This window comes from Python bivittatus, unplaced genomic scaffold (genome assembly GCF_059951505.1).
Source record: "Python bivittatus isolate LINGU-HERP-01145 unplaced genomic scaffold, Pbiv_v1 ctg000960_np1212, whole genome shotgun sequence".
Lineage (NCBI taxonomy): Eukaryota > Metazoa > Chordata > Lepidosauria > Squamata > Pythonidae > Python > Python bivittatus.
The window spans coordinates 15089433-15110620 of record NW_028277124.1 but is presented as its reverse complement, the minus strand read 5'-3'; the positions used below and the strand labels follow the sequence as shown (position 1 = coordinate 15110620).

At 40.6% G+C, this 21188-nt stretch overlaps 1 protein-coding gene across 3 annotated transcripts in view; it reads left to right on the top strand.

Moving 5' to 3' along the window:
• The window catches only part of PPARGC1A (PPARG coactivator 1 alpha), a 625128-nt gene that overhangs the window by 463677 nt on the left and 140263 nt on the right, over positions 1-21188 (top strand). The window lies entirely within an intron of this gene.

Below are 21188 nucleotides of genomic sequence, written 5' to 3'. Positions count from 1 at the left end.
ATGTGAAAGCGGTGATCTTCAAAACAAATTTACTCGATTGGAGAGGAATTAACCTTGCCCCCATGTCCCAAGGTGATGGCTTTAGAGGGTGGCCTTTTTAAACATACCAGCCATAAGCTCCACAAGACATTTGCTGCTTGGCAGTACATGAGACCAGAGAATTTTCAGAGAACAGCTGTCAAGGCAGTAGAAAAATCTTTCACCATATAAGTAAGTGCTTCTGTGAGAGATCTTCGGATCACGTCCCGTTGGTCCTCCCTAACTTCCACGGCCATCCCTAACTTTCCCTTTTGCAATCCATTTTGCAAGTAGATTACAGGAAGCACAGCTTGTTCACTCTGAATCTGTTGAAGTTCAGGTTATCACAAGGAGTTTCTTGAGATTAAAGCAAGGGTGCAGGAAAAATACATGCAGTTCCTGTTTTAATGCTGGCCAACCCCATTTGGGCTTCCTAAAGAAATAAGGTACTCGCAAAAGCAAGATGCATTTCCTCTCTGAAGTTCACCATGCCCTTCTCCAGTTAAAAGATGCATAGAAAAATAGCTATATCGAGGAAAAAGATGCACAAAAATACACGTGGGTCTGAAAATAGCATACAAAAATGTATGAGATATAGGCAAATGAATTTCTAAAGGTGTGCATTTGGCAGTTGCGTCTCAAAATGTGTCTTTGAAGAGGAAAAGACATGGAAGTTCATCTGGTTCTTAAAAGAAATCCTGCTGCAGAAACAGATTGAATTTCAGGCTAGGAAAAAAGTGATCCAGGAAAATTAACCAAACTTTTCCTACATTAAATCACTTCCTGGGATGTTCCTAAGTAATTGTATCAATTTACATGCACATGTAAACATTAGTTACACATATTTTCAGGATCATATGGAACTAGACTAAAAACATTGTTGTTTCCATGCCTCAAACATAAAACTTAAATCACCCCTTCACATCTTTTTGTGCCCCATTGTGCCCTTGCAGAGGGAATTGTAAATGAAAGTAAGAATTGGTATACAGGTATGTTTGCTTATTGAAACAAAGGGTATAACTTGTCACTGGATAAAGTCACCAAGCAATAATCTCATTTTTTAAAGGATGTTTATAGCTAAGCAGCAGAGCTGGCGCTGAGTTGCAAATGGTGCTTCTGATTCAAAGGAGGAAAAATGATTTGACTGTGTAGCACATACTGCCTGCCTACAATTCTTTAAGCAAGCAAGCTTTTTCCCCCCAGGATTGAATGTAGATCCTAGAAAAGGATGCAGCTGCTTTAAAGAATTGCAGCAATAGAATGCTTTTCTTATCCAGCTCTCTAAACATCTAGTCTAGTGGGTGGTATAATTCCCTAGATATTTAATCTTGGGTTGATGGTCGGGTGTCCTTTTTTTTTTTTTCCAACCATTCCAATGGGGAGGTGAAAGAAATGGGTGGTTATAATAAAATATTATTAAAACATTATTATTATTATTGGGTGGTTATAATAAAATATTATTAAAACATTATTATTATAAAACAAATATTATTAATTAAAACATTAAAAGAACATACCACATATACAATAACAGATTATGCCAAATATACATCAAAACATTGTGCAAAATATACAGTATAGTAACAATGAAACAAGCATTCTCCCTTCTGTTCAATATTGCATTTCAGTGACGAAATTGGAGAAACCCTTGGGTGATGCCTTCAGAGAGTAGGCTAAGATATGGGATGATACAATTCCAAGCTAGGAGCAATGGCACGAGATTTGCAATGCATGCAATTGATTTACACAATGCTACGGCAAATATGGGAGGATAACGAAGGTAAATCTTTCTCGGTGACTGTCCCCTCTATGATGATGCAGAGATAAAACAAGAAAAACCACAGTGTAATCAAATATGGCACTAGGTAACTTTCCAAACATGTATGAAAGCAAGATTGAGATTTGCAAGACCCCACCAGGTAGACCAGACCAGGAAATCAATTCCACGGGAAGGCTAAAACTACTGTTTTTGAGAGTGGCTCTAATAACAGAATCTTGCAAGTCTGATTGTGGTGGATCTCCTCCCTCTACTTCTATACCTGTGAGTTAGGGAGATGTCTGTCTGAGCCTCTTCCACATATTTTCAGTCTGTGGTGAACTTAAGATATGTTTCAGCCCCCATCACTTTGGTAATGAATCTTACCTATTTCCATCAAGGTCATCTTCTTTACTCTCTACATTCTCCAAATTTTAGGTTACTGTCTAGTGGCCCTCATGAAAGGAAAGGATTTGGAACCACTGTTTTACTCCACTGAGACAGAGAACGGTCAAACCACACTTCCATCTTGTGCCATTCTACTCATTGCTCCTGACCTTCAGAATGTGCTCAGAATGGAGTTTGGCATTCCTGTCCTACAGTATGTTCTTTGGCTCTTTGCTGCTGCACTTCCTCTGTACTTATTATTATGGATTTATCATCTTCCTCATCTGCTCAATAACCAACACTGTCCTGGCTCATACAACTGTGCTTGCCCTAGAACAAGAAAACGAGCTTGCTTATGCCTTCTGCCAGTTGTCCTTCCCAGTGTTCGAGTGATTGAGGCACCGGTGTAGACGTGGTTGAATTTGGTGGCATTTGGGTCTTCTTTGTTCTCTACTTGAATTCAGGGCTTGTTTCGACCGCTGTTTCTCTCTTTCTTTTTCCTTTTCAACAAGAGCTGTTATTTCTCCAGACAAGTACTGCTGAATTGTCTTCATAGATGTTATGTTGGTGCACCTGGAAGTTCTTTCTCAGTTGTACTTTTTCCCCACACATCCCCCTTAGAGATTTTTTTTCATGATCAGGCCTTTTTCCCTTTTAACTAAGGATTGTTTCCCCTGATGTTGCTTTTCAGGGGAACGTCATTGCTAGATTTGTCTTCCTGCATGCGAAACACATGCATTTAGTTATTATTCTCTTTCCTTAAGACAAGTTACTGTCTCCATACATTACTAACAGGGCTTAGATTCTATGCTCCTATAATGGGTAAATGACACTACTCCCAAGTTTTCTTTTTTCAAACTCTTGACTTAAGAGTACATGGCCTGCAGCTACTCTTGAGCAAACCATTTACCATTCTTAAAGATTTATGCTGATATTTTTATTTTTTGCCTTTGGTACAGGAACCCAGAGTACAAGACATGATAGAAAACAGCACCAGATTAGTAAACAAACAAATAAACAAACCTGCCTGGAGTTAAAATTTGCATTATTCTTCTTTTCGCGTGGAAACACAAAAAGGCATTTCCCACTTCACTGACTAGTGAGAAGCTTCAGGGGCATTCTTGGACAGTTGAATGAGTGAGCGCTGGTGCTGTGGTGTAAAGCAGATAGTTGGTACAAAGTGGGAAAAGCGTATTTCTAAAGCAACCCAAAAATCCACCAATCCAATCTCCAGAGAGATCCAGAATTACTTCCACTGCAGCCTCATCACAGTTCTCTACCTCTTCTGGTCTCCCATTTTGATCTGTGAATTGGCTGTTTTTCACCTTCTCCCGTCCAGCGTAGGATGTCACATTCCTAAACTGTAATGTACCGCAGAAGCAATGACCATCAAGAAACATTATGTTTGTCTGAATTCCAAAAAGCCCAAATAGTTGTTGGTGCTTGTGCATGGGTCAAAATCTTAGCCCAATATTGGCAAACTCAAATTTCCAGTAGGGCTCATTTTGGTTGGAGTCACCAGGATCTCTGGTTCAACCACTCAAGGCCTACAATACTCCGTTCTGTGATTTCTGTATAAAAATCTGACCTACGTGAATTCTTAGAGCCATTCTCCTACTTCCCAAGAAGTTTAGGCAGCATGCAAATATGTCTTGTTACATTATAATTGTTACTACTGCTGTATTTTTGATAATTTGGGGCTATATTTCTATGTTTTCCACCCATCCCATAGAAAATGTGATATATTGTCAATCTTTTTCATGCTTTATTGTTACACATATTCATGACTGCATAATATCCTAAGAAATCAATAGAGGTTCTTTTGTCAGATTCCTGCCCCTTATCATCTGACCATTTTAGCTAAAACCATCCTGATTCTAGCCAGACAGCTTAAGCTAATAACAAATAGGTTTGTTTAAGAAATCATTAATAATCCACAAGACCATGAACCACTCCTTTCCACCACCAACTGTGCCATCAAAGTCACAATATCTTGTTTTGCACAGCATTAGAGTTGTGGAAATAAAATGAAACTTTGCATGTGGGGAGGGAACATGGAAGAAAGTAGGAATACCAGTAAGATACCTTCACTATAGGGAATCACTTTGTACATTGCCCCACTAATATGCAGAAAGGGCCTGAATCTCCGTCGCTAGAGAGCTCTGTCTTAGGGTTGCGCATGGCTTTATCTCTTATTTGGAAAAGGTTTTTATAGATTGCATTGGACTCCCAGTGAACCACCTGTCTGCCACTCTTTAAAGCAGCTATGTCTTTCCCCAGAATCATCTGGCAACTTTAAAGGGCAGCCTGATAATCCTGGGAAAAGATGCAGCCATTTAAAACAGTTGTCGAGAGATGCTACATTTACAGTTCAGTGTAGACTGAAACTTTTTTCTTCGAATTATGTCCTTTTCTCTTTATACTGAAATCTTCCTAATCCCCATAAAGAATGTTTTCTTTCTCTCCTCTCGAACCCTAGCCTCTCTTAATACTTTTATAATGCTTAATTCTTCCGTTCTGTTTTTGTTTGTTTGTTCATTGTTTATTTATTGCATTTTCACATTTTCCTCCTAATGATTGTAGACCACTTGGAGACATTTTAACATTAAAATATGGTGTGTGTGTATGTTGTGATATGATGCGTGATATGTGAAAGTGATGAAAGGGTCAACTTGCCAGCTAAAATAAAACCCTACATTTCATTTGGCGAAATTCAGGCCAAATGAAGCATGTGTACATCAATTCTCTTGGTTTTGGACATTCCTCCTGGACCCTGGCATTTTGGGAAGGAGCAAGATACTATGTATACAAGTCACTTTGAGTAGTTACTTACTACTCTAGGCATGAGGAGGTAACATGAGTCTGGATTTCATAGAAACAGGAAGAAAAATCAGTAATATGATTTCCCCCCACTGGATTTTTAAAAGTAATATGGAAATGCAGATTTCCAGGAAGCCTTGTTCTATGTGCGATGTCATATTTTGCATTTCTATCATGTTGTTTATAGTACATACAGAGGCTTGGAAATTACTAACTTGAGAAAAGTCCCCATTAGCTTGTATCCTGGGATCCAAAAAGAACCCTCCAATCCTTTCTCACAGGCTGTAGTTTTATGAAATGAGAACAGATCTTACGTAGTCTTGGAATTAAATATTTCAACAATGTGATGGGGCAAAAAAAGGAGAAATGCCCCTCCAGATGAAAATATAACTTTCAGGGCTGGAAGAATTAATGCACAGAAGAGAAAGGGGGAAAATAGATCTTTAAAAAATAAATAAAATAAAATGTACATTTAAACAAAGTGGGGAGGATTTGGGGATATTGGATGAGTCCCAAGCTTGCAACCAGAATGAACAAATTTACAGTAGTAAAAACAAGGCCGTGAATGCCAAAACACACACACAAAACAATGTTTTCCTTTGTCTACAGACCCTGTCTCATAGTTCTCTCCTTTCCCCCTTTGCTCCTTAACTTTAAAAAAATGCTTTTCTGGGCTTTGGATTCTGTAAATATAGACCCACTGCACAGCTTCCCACCTGATCTTCCTTTCATCACACGGTCTGTACTGTCTCAGAAACAACTTCCACTTTATTAAAGCCAGCAAAAACTCAGTCAGTTCCAACTCAGGGCTGGAATGTAGGTTGTGTAATCGCTGGAATATAAATGGCAACAACACTGTGAACTCCCTTTTATGATAGTGGAAGGGCAAAGAATTTCTGTGGGCCCCCGTGTGACTGATTCCTGCATGAATGAGAAGCTAGCGTTCCTCTCCCCTCTTTGCTTTGTGCTGCAGGACAAAAACTTGGGTTTTCAAGAGGTCAATTCCGGTGGCTTGTAGGGATGTTGTATGTGTGTGTGTTGGGTGGGAGGGGGATCGCAAAAAGAATTAAGCTTCTTGCATTGCTTGGAAATTAGCAATCCATACAAACATTGAACCAAAATGTTTCCTTGCTGGAAAAATCCCTGCTAGGTGTCATATATAGGTTGAGGGAGAGCATTTGTAATAAATTTGCTGGGTTTGGGTGGGAGGAAGGGTACAATATATCTCTTTGCATTCTGCACATTGAGATTTTTTGTTCATACATCCTGTGAAATCCTGGCCAGCAAAATCTAGTGCCGGGTTGAGAGACCTTCCCTCAACATTGTCCCAGTTGTAGCTTTCCCGATGGTGATGAAAGAAAATCATTTTGCTTGGAGAAAATAAAAGATCCAGAAGGATTGTATTAGTTGATGGAATAGTTTTTGGTTTTCTTTCTTGGCCACTCTAAAAATTAAGAGAGAGAGAAATGATGATGAAAATGCCTGCCTGCCTCCCTCCCTTGATTGACATTCATTTTCAACATATAAAGGCAAACATTCAAAGCATGCAGAGATTGATTACTGACATAGTTATGGCCAAGGATAAGTTTAATGCAAGCATGTTTCACCAACGTGAATCTTTCTGCTGTTGCCAACGTTGGTGACATACTTCTCAAATCCAGATGAATAGCTGCAGAATGAAATGAGCTTGATCGTGTCCCTCCTGAATTGCAGGCTTTGTTGCAAACAGCTTGTCGGACTTTCACTGTGGTTTGATCTTCTTTTCAGCTTGTGGCCCAGGGAGGCAAGGACTGACTTCGCATGGAAATGCAAGAGAGTTTGCTTCCCAACTTTTAACCAAATGCATCTCAATTTGGTCAGGAGGCCAGCCAGGACAAACTGCTCATGAGCAGTTTCATGGGTGAGAACTTAGTTGCATCTTCTCCTTATACGTGGAGAAAAGGAATGTCCAAAAGCAATCGTCATATTTTAATCCTTAGAAGTGATTGCTTCATTTATGAGTAATGCTTAACTTCCACCCACCCCCCTTCAAAGTATAAGTGTATCTTGGTGATGTGTCAAGTACATTAAGTTTCAGTAGGAGTTAGGTGGGTCTTTCTGTCCCCTATGTGTCTTATAGTTCATGCAAACTTTTTTTTTTCTTTGAAGAAAAAAAGCATGGAGAAGGCATGGCTGAGCTCATTCTCTCATTTTTGACCTGCTCCTTTTTTCAGATATGCTTCTTGACTCGTATGCTAGGACATGAATGACATCTTCTGAACAAAAAGGAAAAAATAATAAATGGGGGATCTTGTGCATTCATACAGGCAGGAGGGCACAGGGACACAGAGCCCCACCACTGCATTTTGGACATATTTGGAGTCAATGTAACATGGATTCCACTTATGTATTGAATTAATTTCTATGCCAATCAGATTCATATACAGAGACCAAACGTTAAGGATCCCTTAGTAGCAACAGGGTGTGACCATCTGGATTATTCCTTCCATGGAAGAATTCCAATATTTGTATTAGGGCTGTGTACACTTCAAAAACTATCTGGACCTCATGTGAATGGAATACCTCTCAGCTCTTCTTTACCTTCTTTTTTGTAGTGTCCTGCAGATGTTTTAGTGCATTTATTTTAATTTATCTCCTTCAGAGAGTGACAAGAAAGATACAGCTAAATAATAAAATAAAAGACCACCAGCACCTACATTTAGATGTAGTTTAGCCCTTCCTTACATGTTTGAGTGGGGAAGGCATACTACATATTCCCACCACTGGAGACTAAGAAAGGAGGACTAGGACATTATTAATTAATTAATCAATCAATTAATTAATTTAAACGTATTATCCACCCAACTCCAATGGGCCTTTTTGGTGCAGGCCCCATCCCTATAGAACAACTTTGCCCCCCACTCCTCGTTGACCTCTGGAAGGAAATGAAAGCATCTTTTTCTGTCTACAATTTTAGATGATAATTTATAGCGGAGCAGCTGCTGAAATATTTTACTGGTTTATTACTTATTATATGTGATTATTTTATTCATTTTTTTATTTGGATGGTTCTGCTTTTATTTCCAAGTCAGCTAGAGTTTTAAAGTCTAGGTCAACGTATATCTCTTCTCCTTCCCCTTGCCTTGAACACTCCTCTAGGGCAGTGTTTCTCAACCTCAGCAACTTTACGATGTGTGAATTTCAACTCCCAAATTTTCCAGCCAGTTGAAGTCCATACATCTTAAAGTTGCTGAAGTTGAGAAACACTGCTCTAGGGGTATGAAGATAGGAAAGTTCTTTCTAAACAAAGGGGCAGTTCCAGTACTGGCATGACATAAACTCTGTGATGATCAAATGATGTTGTGACCAGGTGCTTACAGCTACGTTAAATCTATCTATCTATCTATCTATCTATCTATCTATCTATCTATCTATCTATCCATCCATCCATCCATCCATCCATCCATCCATCCATCCATCCATCCATCCATCATCTATCTATTTTCTATTTAAAGTCTGTCTGTCTGTCTGTCTGTCTGTCTGTCTGTCTGTCTATCTATCTATCTATCTATCTATCTATCTATCTATCATCTATTATTTTTCTTCTCATGGAGAAGAAAACTCCATTTCAAGATAGATGTTCTCTCTGAAACTGATGGAGGAGGGGAAATGGGGAAAAAGTACCCTGGTGTTTTGCACATTAGCTCATACCTTTTGCAAGCTACAAAACCCACAAAGACACACAGTCTGTGGTTTGTGCACCAGCTCATCTCCTGCTGATGAGAAATGGGACTTTTCCTCTCTAATCTGCTCAGAAGGAAACAGGCAGTTGCACATGGCAGTTTTCCCCTGCTCACTTTATGTGAACTACTGGGTGACTGGGAACAGTTAGTAAGGAAGTAAGTTCATTATTGTAACCACAGATTCTAACATATAGCATACCATAAAATAACAATAGAATAACAGTAAGATTATAAAATGCAATGATGAAAAGAGTGTTAGATGTAAGAAGGTTAACATGATAAAGCCGGAGCTACAACTAGCAGCTGGAGTATTTCTTTCTCAGTTTGGATGACAGCAGAGCAAAAGTAGCAACCTGACTGCTAACAGTTGGAAACGTGTCTGCAAGAAGATAGTTCAGTTGTTGAATGGGAAGAGTTGGAAGGAATGGGAAGACGAGGGATAGAGCTGTGAGTCATCCAAACAACTCAGATCAGTCTTGGAGTATTTTATTCTGGAATCAGAAGGGTTGATTGACAGATGGAAAGGCTGGTTGTTTGTAGTGCCCTTTCCTCCACACCACCAAGAAAATGATGAACATGTTGTTAGGTGCTTAATTTAGGGGATTCCAGAGAGCTTCTCTGTTGTAACTACAAGATTCATTCATTCATTCATTCATTCATTCATTCATTCATTCATTCATTCATTCATTCATTTGATTTATCTCTGCCCATCTCCCCTTAATGGGGGACTCTGGGAGGCTCACATAATCCATTAAAACAATAAATATATATAAAATTACAAAAAACATAAAAACTATACAAAGCATTACCAAAAAAGAAAAAGTCCAAGAGGCTGATGGTTTCCAGAGCTACAGACAAAAGGCTTCTAAGCCATCCCCACACTTGATGTCTTCCCTCCTCACCCCAGGCCAAGTGGCAGGGCCAGGTCTTCAAATCCCTCCAGAAGGCCAAGAGTGAAGGGGCCAATCTCAACTCCAGAGGCAAGATATTCCAAAGGGTGGGGACCACAGCCAAGAAGGCCCATCTTCAAGACTCTGCTAATTGGAGCTCTTTTACCGAGGGGGTCCGAAGCATGCCCTCTCTGTGTGATCGGGTGGGACGGGTTGAAGTCAAGGGGAAGAGGTGGTCCCTTAGGTAACCCGGTCCCATGCCATGCAGGCTTTAAAGGTGATAACCAAAACCTGGAATTGAACCCAGAAGCAAACTGGTACCCAATGCAGCTTGTGGAGCAGCGGTGTTACATGGGCCCTTCTTGGGGCTCCAAAAATAGCCCATGAGGCTTCATTCTGGACCAGCTGTGGCTTTCAGATACTCTTCAAGGGTAGCCCCATGTAGAGCACATTGCAGTAGTCTATCTGGGAGATAACAAGGGCATGAGTGACCATTCGAAGGGCATCCCGATCCAGGAAAGGGCGTAACTGATGCACAACCCGAAATTGTACAAAGGCCCTCCTGGCCACGGCTGCCACCTGCTCTTTGAGCAGGAGCCGTGAGTCCAGGAGGACCCCCAGATTATGCACTGGGTCTGTTTGGGGCAGTGCTACCCCATCCAGCACCAAAGATGACAAAGTCCCAGATACAGAGGAGCCATTAACCCACAGCCACTCAGTCTTACCAGGGTTCAGTCGAAGCCTGTTGCTCCCTATCCAGACCCTTACAGCCTCCAGGCACCGCGAAAGGGTGGTCACGGCATCACTTACTTCACCAGGGATGGAGATGTATAGCTGCGTATCATCGGCATACTGATGATACCTCACCCCATGATGATGGATGATCTCGCCCAGCAGTTTCATGTAGATGTTGAAAAGGAGTGGAGAGAGAACCGAACCCTGCAGCACCCTGCAAAGGAGGGGCCGAGGATGGGATCTCTTGCTCCCTATCACCACCGCTTGGGATCGGCCCTGGAGAAAGGAGGTGAGCCAGCACAGAACCGTGCCACCCACGTCCCTGAGTGGTATCAAAAGGATACTGTGGTTGACAGTATCAAAAGCTGCTGAGAGATCAAGGAGAACAAGGATAGTCACACTTCCAGCATCCCGCTCCCACCAGAGATCATCCATAAGTGCAACCAATGCCGTTTCCATTCCATATCCAGGGCTGAAACCTGACTGAAAAGGGTCCAGATAAACCATTTCCTCCAGAATCCTTTGGAGCTGTGAAGCCGCCACTTTCTTAACCACCTTCCCCAAAAAGGGGAGGTGGGAGACTGGACGAAAATTGTCCAGTACAGTAGGATCCAGGGAGGGTTTCTTGAGGAGGGAGTGCACCAACGCCTCCTTAAAGGCAGCCGGGAACACTCTCCCCCCCAAGGATGTGTTAACCATCACCTGGATCCAACCACATGTCATCTCCCAAGCTGCTTTCACCAGCCAGGAGGGGTATGGGTCCAGATAGCAAGTGGTGGCCTTCACAGTCTGAAGGATCCTGTCCACTTCCTCAGGATCAACAGGAGCAAACTGTTCCCAGATAACTAGGTAAAGACGATCCCCTGGTATTTCCCCTGCCCCTGCCCCACTCTCGGAGTCTAACTTAGAACGAATCCGAGCGATTTTGTCCTGCAGATACTCTGAAAATTCCTCCATGTGGCCCTGTAAATGAATCACTGAATCCCCCTTACCAAAGAGGGGTCTAGTGATCCGAAACAGGGCCGCTGGATGGCATTCAGTGGACGCAATAAGGGCGGAGAAGTATTGACACTTCACCACTCATCGCCACAGTGTAGGCCTTAATAGCGGCTCTAACCTCTGTGCGGTCGGATTTGGTCTTTGTCTTCCTCCAGCGGTGCTCTAGACATCTCTTGACACTTTTCAGAACCCTCAACTCCTCCGTAAACCATGGGGAGTATCGGGGCCGATGTGGCAAGAGAGGAATGCTCCACTTATTTATAGGCCCGGAAAGCTGTAAGTTGCCCCACCAGCAAATGCAGCTCTCAGGCAGATGATTTTAAATGGTGAGAGGCAGTTCATCTTGTCTGGAACATGACATTCTTCTTTTTCATAGTTAATAAGCACATTTGTGTCAAATCATTCTAATTACCTTGCCTGTGACAGCTTGGCAAATTTAGATATTAAATTGCGTTGATCTCTTGATATAGCAAGACTCCCAAATACTTTTCACCGAGGAATTATTGGTGATAGAGAACTTTTGGAGGGCGGAAGCTGCTGATTTTTTCCCACAAAATTCCTTGCCTATTTGAGAACCGGTCCCGAGATTAAGGCTGCTATATATCTCAAAGAATAGAACTATTGTTTGCTCTAAGATTGTTATCAGCAGGATTCCCTTTTTCCTTCCATGCACATTTGCTCTGAGTCACAAAATTAATTAATGTAGCACATTTATTTTAAAACAGAGCAGTGAAACTGATTTAGTATTCCCCTCTTCATTTATAAATGCTTCCGCCCTATGCCTAAGGGTTACCTTCGTCAATTCTTTTCTCTTTTCCACTGGATCTCTGTACAACACAGTATTAGAAGCTGAGATACCAAGAATTACACTCTTACTTTAAAAAATCCATCAAATTCATTTTGTCCAGTTTTATAGTTGCCTAAACTATGAAAACAGTGTAGTGCCAGGGAGATGCAACAGCTGGTTGTAAACATACTTTTGCTAAGTGAGCATGAGCGTTTGTAGAATGCCTTCTCCATTTGAGGTTGAAAAAGAAATGTTTCTCTTACTCTCCAAGGCCATTCTGAGAACGTGCTGGAATGGCTCATTGTAGTGCCAATAGAAGAGAATATATGTAGCTCAGGGTTGACCTGTGAACTGATGATGTTCCCTAGTTGGGTAATGAGACATCTGCAAGCAAACAACCAAGCTCAGAGAGCACCAAGGACTCCACAGTTGTAGTGCTGCCCTTCCATAACCCTTTCAAGAACCAGCTTAGCCATTTGACTGAGACCCCAGTTCACTAGAATGCAGGATACTCAACGGGCCAAGAATAGAGATATTGGTTTATATAAAGTATTTTACCCTTCCGCTGGAATATCCAGAACCAGTTTTGAACATTCACCAGGAAAAAGGACCAAACAAATCCACCAGGGTTAAGAAAGGAAGTTATCTAAAATCAGAATAACATTTATAAAATGATGGATCATTTGGTATATGTCACCAGAGAAACTCCCTAGAATGTATAAAGGTACTGAAATTTATGTTGGAAATGTGAACAACATGAAGGGACATTTTATCATCTTTCTGGATGTGTAAAAAAGCCGCAAAATTTTGGATACAAATACATACACTAATTCAGAGGATCTTCAAGATTAACATACAACTGAAACCAAAGGCTTTTCTTTTGGGATTGATGGGCAAACAGCTGGAAAAAAGTCATGGACTTTTGTTTTTATATATGATAACTGAAACAAGATTATTATATGCACAAAATTGGAAAGATTTGGCATTATCCACAATGGAGGAATGGTTGGTGAAGATGATGGAATTAGAGGAAAGACAATATCTACGCTTATTGCTAATTGGAAGCCCCTTATAGACGTTTTGCATGAAACAGGAAAAAATGAACTTAGGATGTAGGGTTTTGAAGATTAGAAAAAAATAGGCAATAGAAAAAAGAGAGTTTGTTTTTGTATCCATAGAGTAAGAGATATTTGTATTTGTACTTAGAATTGCTGTAAAGAAAATCAGAAGCTACCTCTTTCTACTTTTCTTTTCACACGTTTGGCTTTTTCTTTATTCTTTTTCTTTTCTTTTCACTTTATATTCTTGTTAGTTTTCATCTTTTGCTTAACATTCTTAATAAAATTATATTACAAAGATAAAATCAGAATAACATTGAGGTTGCTGGTAAGCAAACCGTTTGGCAAGTCCTATGGACTGTTTAAGGGAAAGAAAATACTTGTGGTTTCTCCTGGGCATCCTAGTGAGGTTATTTCATAAATAGGACACCAGTCTAAAAAAATACATCTCTCCAGTCATCCCTTTCCAAATCTCAGCGGAGGCAGGAGTTTGAAGAAAGCTTTCCAAAGTATGTATTTGGTTTGGGGCAAGCTTATATGAGAGAAAGCAATTCTTTATGTGGATGAAAGGACTGATGAGTCCAGAAGAACTCAGATCGTATTTTGGGTAATTGGTTGAACTATCTAAAGAAGAGCCCTGCCCTCTTGTAGTGATGACCGTAATCTAACCTGGATACTATATGAGCATGGATGATTGTTGTCAGACTGCCTCTGTCCAAGGGAAACTGTGACTGACATGCCAACCCGTACTAATGAAAGATGCTGCATGCCAGAATGTTACTTAAATTTCCAAAGTAAGGTCCAGCATTATGCAGTTGGGATTCCTCTTAAGCGAGAATGCAGTGCAACCACATTAGGAGTGCTGCTGTCCTCCTCACTCAGCTGCTAAATTCCCAACAGCATGTCTATCTTCTTTAGTTGGGCTTTCAGTTCCAGGCAACTATTCAGCACATTTAGTGCCCTCCTGTTGCAAACGTTTTTTTAAAAAATAGATTTATAGTCCTTCAATAACACCTAATGGTTTCTCTCAGTCATTCAGGGACAGGAGCTCCCAGCCTACTATATCTTCATCTCCATTCTGTACATGTTATTTAAACACACAGTTATCTATACACACAGTTTTTCCTTTCCTTTCCTTTCCTTTCCTTTCCTTTCCTTTCCTTTCCTTTCCTTTCCTTTCCTTTCCTTTCCTTTCCTTTCCTTTCCTTTCCTTTCCTTTCCTTTCCTGTCCTTTCCTTTCCTTTCCTTTCCTTTCCTTTCCTTTCCTTCCCTTCCCTTCCCTTCGCTTCGCTTCGCTTCCCTTCCCTTCCCTTCCCTTCGCTTCCCTTCCCTTCCCTTCCCTTCCCTTCCCTTCCCTTCCCTTCCCTTCCCTTCCCTTCCCTTCCCTTCCCTTCCCCATCCATTAACTTTCCTTTCCTTTCCTTTCCTTTCCTTTCCTTTCCTTTCCTTTCCTTTCCTTTCCTTTCCTTTCCTTTCCTTTCCTTTCCTTTCCTTTCCTTTCCTTTCCTTTCCTTCCCTTCCCTTCCCTTCCCTTCCCTTCCCTTCCCTTCCCTTCCCTTCCCTTCCCTTCCTTTCCACCCCAAACCTGATGCATGAAATCAGATTTAAACACTTCCAGGTCTCACGGTGGGAGCCAACCTAGAGGAACCACAAAACCATTCAAGCTGATGATCACAAAGATCTCTCCCACTCAACAGCATGGATGTACCATAGCCACTTTGGCTGAGAAAAGCCAGGGTTTCTTCAGCCCCAGTGTGTGGATTGTGAAAGATGACACATTAATTATTTATGCTGTGTTGCCTGTGGAAATATTGCTGAAAATTGTCTGAGCTGAAGAGAAAGAAGAACTGTTGTCAGCTTGTTAGCTGTCTATGTAAGTTCCTAAGAATAGCTTCCTGGATGAGGCCACAGCCCATCTTAATCCATTTTGTTTCTCACAATGGCCAACTAGATGCCTCTAGGGTGCTCTCAAAAACAAAGATGGAGCCATATCAGTCCCTTGCTATTATTCCCCTGAAATTGATTGTCCTCTTTCCTTTCCTGATTTAGCCTATGAAAATACTTTCCTGGAGACATTTCTGCTTCCATGCAAAAGTGCAAAAGCCTATCAGAAGAAATTCCTCCCCATCTTGATATTTTTATCTTGATCCCAGGTTTTAACTCCCAGGCAAGCACTGCGTTAGATTATCCTTATCATGTTTTGAAAGAACATTTCCATCTTGCTACATTAATACGTTAGAGCTGAAACAAAGCTGTAATGCTGCATAGTCCACAACTGTTCTCTGCATATTGAGCTGTTATTTGATATGCACGATCAGTTTGGCCCCGGATTATATCTGGTATTCAAACTTCCATATCTGAATCAAGTTTTGATGTTTAGCAATTGATAGCTGTTCGTGTTGAGTATATAACGTGCAATAGTATTTGGTTTTGACACTGTTTGACAGCTGATATTTGGTATTTGATATTTGATATCTGACGCAAACTAAAGAAACCAGGCACTGCCAATAACTTCAAAGCAGCCAAGCTGTGTGCCTATGGGCCAAAAATGACATATTTTATCCCTGTATATTATGCCGCCAAGAGCTTTCATTCACGGGAATGCAAATTAAATATTGCAACAGGCAAGTTAGGTACAGGGGGAGAAAAGCCAACAACGTTCTGAATGCATAGCTTATTGTGTGCGGGATTAATAGAAAACTTGATTAGCCAGTTATATAGAATGTAACTGTAGACTTCGTGAATGCTTCCACTGTTTCCAATGTAGCGTTACATGCTTGGGTATTCTGCAATAAGGAACAAGGAGAGGATTATCTCTGGTGTACAGTATTTGTTTTATTAAACCAATTAAAGCATCTCAACCTGGGAAGTACTTTTCCACTCCTTACAAAAACAAAGAAGGGGAACCGTCCCTAAGAGAGAGGGCAGAAATCAATGCAGTGGCGTAAGATCAGAAAAGCTCAGCTGGATCATAGAATCAAACCAAACCCTTAGGTAGTTTAATATTTTAACAGTACAGTAACCAGCAGGACACTTACAGGAACTCCAGTTGTCAGACACGAACAGACCATTATCTTCTCATTTATTTGTTTGACTCATATACTAGAATTAAGAGACAACTGCCTTGGATACTGGAGGCAAAATATAGCCAAGATGTTGAGTTGGTTTTTGCCTGATTCCCTGCTCAGATCCTAGAATCGTAGAATTGTGGGGTTGCAATGGATCACAAGAATCACCTAGGCCAGTGTTTTTCAAACTTGGCAGTTTTAAGATATATGGACTTCAACACCCAGAATTCCCCAGCCAGCATCTGGGGAATACTGGGAGCTGAAGTCCACACATCTTAAAACTTCCTGACAATAAGATCTGTACAAACTTCAAACTTGCCAAGTTTCAAAAACACTAATCTAGTCCAACCCTCTGAAATGTGTGTAGGAAAATCAATTAAACCATGCATGAGAAGTGGTTGTCCAGTCTCTTCTTAAAAACCTCCACAGATGGAAAACCCAGAACCTCCATAGGTAGACCGTCTTCACTGTTGTACAGATCTTATTGTCAGGAAGTTTTTCCTTCTGTTTAAATGAAATCTAGATAGCTACAGCTTATACTTACTATTTCTGGTTCAGATTTCTGTGGCCGTGGGAAAGAGTTCTTGACCATCTTCCGTGTTAGCTTCCTGTTCTGTATGTGAAGACTTCTGTCATGTCTCCCCTAAGTCTTCTTCTCTTCAGGTTGAACACCCCAAGTTCCTTCAACCCTCTCTAAGCAGTCAATATACTTCTGAAAAACGTGGTGCCCAGAATGATACACAACACATAGATGTGGTTTCACCAATGGAAAGTAAACAGGAATAATGCCTGCGCGTGTCTTTGACATGACACTTTTTCCAGTGCAGCAAAGAACTGCATTAACCTTCTAGCATCTCTCTCACACTGCTGACACATGTTCATCTTGTTGTCAGTGATTACACCCAAGTCCTTCCCAGATGTAGTGTTTCCAGGACATCTTGTATATGTCAACCAAGTTGGTGGTCATCACAGCATCCTCTGATAGCAAGTAGCAATTCTAAGGACTGTCCAAGTTCATAATGTGAAATTCCAGCTATTATCTATGATGTAGGAGAGACTTAGGGTTTACTTTTTGGAAGCTGGCTGTGATTCAACAGGCTGTTCTGCTTCATTCTCAGTTTAAAGTTAAATTTCTCAACATTGAAAAGCAGCAAATGGTTCTAGTGTAGATTCATAAGAACATGGAAGCACTTTTACTGTTATGCCACAGAACCATCATAATAACTAAAAGAAAGGAAGCAAGATTTGGTTCTGGCTCATGCATAACTAATAAAATTGCTAATTAAGGGATAGATTCTGCCTTCTAATGCTCAGCTGAAATTCTCATTAGAGCAAAATAATGTTTCTTTCTTTCCCTTTTTTTTTAATGCAGGCCAGGATCTGAATTTTGTTCTATTCATCTGATTTTACTCTAAGTCTTATTATCGAAGTTCAAAGGAGTTGGTGACAGTGGTGGTAAATATCAGTGGAACAAATTTCATTGTGCATAGCTAAAAACAAGACTGCAAAACAATTTTAAAATCTTTCATACAGATTCAACTGTGCACTCATATTTCACTTGGAGAACAGCAGAATGCTAGGAGGGTCTTGATCCAAAATCTTCCCAAACAAGACTGTTAAATGGATTGCTTGAAGCTAGCTGAAAATTCAGCAGCTGCAGCACTAGGAATTCTCTGTATAAATCTTCTTCTGTCCAAAGGGGACTGCAGTGAACAACGAAGCACAAGTTGTGCATTAAAAGGTCCTGATTTGCACCAAGTGGCATCACTTAGCCAACTTGAAGCTCATCACAGTTAGACCGGATTCATACTTGAATGGGAGTCTATAAGGAAATCCCAGGGTTGACTAAACTGGAAAATTGAAGAAAACATCCAGGAAAAAGGTAGTTGCCATCCATTTCCCTCTTGTTGCCAAGGAAATTCCATGGAGATGTCCATGAAGTCACCAGCTCAATTTCATGGAGTGTACATTTTAGAAAATCCTAGGGTAATTTCTGGACAGTTGTGTCATTAAAATGAATCTGAAGTAGGAGAATGGAAAAACATTCTTACCTGAAACTGTGGAGGAAAGCTGCAAGAACTGGACTAGAGGCATCCATGATCTGATTTGGTATGATGTAATTCCATGTTCATTTATGTGCCCATCTTCCAGCTTCCATGTTCTTGTGAAGCTACACTAGAACCATTGACTGTCAATTGTTTGTTCTCTATTGCAGCCATGCAATATTCTAGATAATCACAACTCTGCATGATCCTGCAAAGTGCATGTGAGAAATTTGTGTTGTTGTGTTATCACAGCAAGCAGTGGGAAACTCCTCCTGTATCATTACCCAGACAATGACATGAAGTGTCCATTAAGTCACCAGGATTCAAGTTTAATTCAAGGGAACCTTTGCAAAGTCTGAATAGACGATGAGGATGGCTTCTAAGAATAACTGGCCTTACCCATCAGGGTGGGAAAGACTCTTTTTCCCCCTTTGTTGTATTTCATTACCTTTCAAACAGCTATGCTAAGCTTTTGGAAGGTCTCCTGACATTACAAAACATTGCTTTTTCTTCCATGTTCCTGAGAAGGAGATGGCGTATCTGAGACCAAAAGAAGTTTGCTTGGTTCAGCTTGTGACTCACCAAATAAAATGGTCCCTTAGAGAATCCTTTGGCTCCCCATTCTGATTGGACCAAATCCAAATTTTCTTCTCGTACCATTACAACATGTAAGTTTCTTTATTTTTGACATCAGTGGCATTGCTCACATACTTCTGTAAAGCATCTGTTTGTGGGTTTTTCACTTGCAGCTTTTACAGTTTTATCCTACTGAAATCTGATAGCCCTCTCAACTTCTGTCTTACCAAAATATCCATTGAAGCACCAATATGGCACATGTGCTTACACAACCATACATACACACACACACCCCATGCATTCACATGCAGAAATATCACCACTGGGCCTTACTGAAGATCTAGGACAGCTGGTTTATTTAAAATTGGAGCAAATATTAATTTGTTTCGATTCTAGAATGCAAGATTCCATGGTCAGTCTGTTTTGAAGACAAGGTTCTTTTTGCTATCTTTTGCAGAAAGACTTCCTTCCTTCCTTCCTTCCTTCCTTCCTTCCTTCCTTCCTTCCTTCCTTCCTTCCTTCCTTCCTTCCTTCCTTCCTTCCTTCCTTCCTTCCTTCCTTCCTTCCTTCCTTCCCAGCTTTCTAGTATGGATCCAAGAACAGCAACTGGACAAGAAGTGGCTTTAAAAAATAAAAGCATGCTGATCTCCTTTCCAGACACATACTGTGAATTAAATCTGCAAGTGAGTACTAGTTGAGGCATGTGGATCAGCATTTACAGCCGTTACTGCCAAGGAAAAAGATTTATGTTTCTAAGGACAGCAACAAAAGAAAAATTGGGCGGGGGGGGGGCAATAATAGTCAATAGCTGCCACTATATAAAAGGATCTTCATTTAGAAACATGAGAAAAAGCTTTGGATTACATTGTTTTGTAGGAAGATTGCAGAGAGGGTAGAAAGAAAGAAGGAAATGTGTGTGGGTTTAGCACATCTCATACCATTATAGCTTTCAAAAGTCAAGTAGGATAAAATCAGCTGTGACCTGCTTGGGATGTGTGATTGCATGAATGGAAGGAGTGTTGTTTGTTGTTCCCTTGGGAATGATTAGTAATGGCAAAGTAACTCCTTACAAGGCAGAGAAGATGGAATTGTCTTCCTCCTTCTCCTTCAATGCTAAGTCTAGCACGACCAAAGAGTGCCATTCTCTGCTGTCTTTACATTATAAATTACTTTGCGATTGGAACAAGGGTGCCATGAAATGAATTGTTTGTGTAACAAAGTATCCTTCAAAGGAAAGATGCATAGCCTGAACTCCACGTAAAGTACAACTCGGTAAAGCAAAATTCAAACTCTTTCCTTATCCCACTCGGCCTGTTCCCCTGCTGCTCCTAGATTTCACCCCGGAGACATAAATCTGTTGGAAAAGCACATGGTATCATATTCTTCACTCCAGGTTTCTATCTGGAAATTTGCAGGGGGAAAAAAACCTGTACTGCTCTACAAATATATATTATGACCTTTGTTTTTCATGTGGCTGGCCCATGTGGTCAGGCTCTATCTGTCATACCGGAAACATGTGCCTCAACATAAGCTCGGAAAGTGTGTGACTGTTTTATGTAACACCGTTAGCAGAAGCTTGGAAACCTCTTTGCTGCAAGCGCTGCTAAAAGCTGATTTTCACATTAAGCAGTGGAATATTCTCTGGGACAAGCTGCTCTTTTAAAATAGTCAGTATATGTATGTCTCTCAAATTACCCACACTATATTTTGCCTGCTTATTTAGATGACATGGGGGAGGGAGGGAAGATCAGCAGCAACAGTGGCTTGCTCGTTTTTTGACTTTTTTCCTCCTTAAAGGGAACATAAGGACATACATTTAGAAAGGTTCTGTCTCTCCCACTGCATCAGCAAAGTATTTCATCTGGAAGAGAGAAAGCACCAATCAATAAGTTTCTTGTGGTGACCCCAGGTTGTTAGAACATTACATAGAATGTTTTACAGAAAGAAAATGAGTAATAATAAGAAAGGGAAAATAATAACAACAAAGAAAAGGCATGCAGGGGAGCTGAGTCAAGATGGAACCCATACTAAAATTAAGAGGTTCAAATGTTCTAAGTTTAAAAGATAGCATAGCAAGGAGAGCAACCTGCGACCAACAGTTGGAATCACACCTGCAAGGAGGTAATTCAGTCATTCTGCATTTGACCCCTTAACTCTGTTTATCAATTAGTATTTTCCTAATTTATCTCCTAATTAGTATCTCCTAACTTCATCATAAATAGGACAGTAGAAGATGTAATGGAGGATGTCCTCCACTTATTTATTTTATTTTATTTTATTTTATTTTATTTTATTTTATTTTATGTATTTGCTTTGAATAACCACCC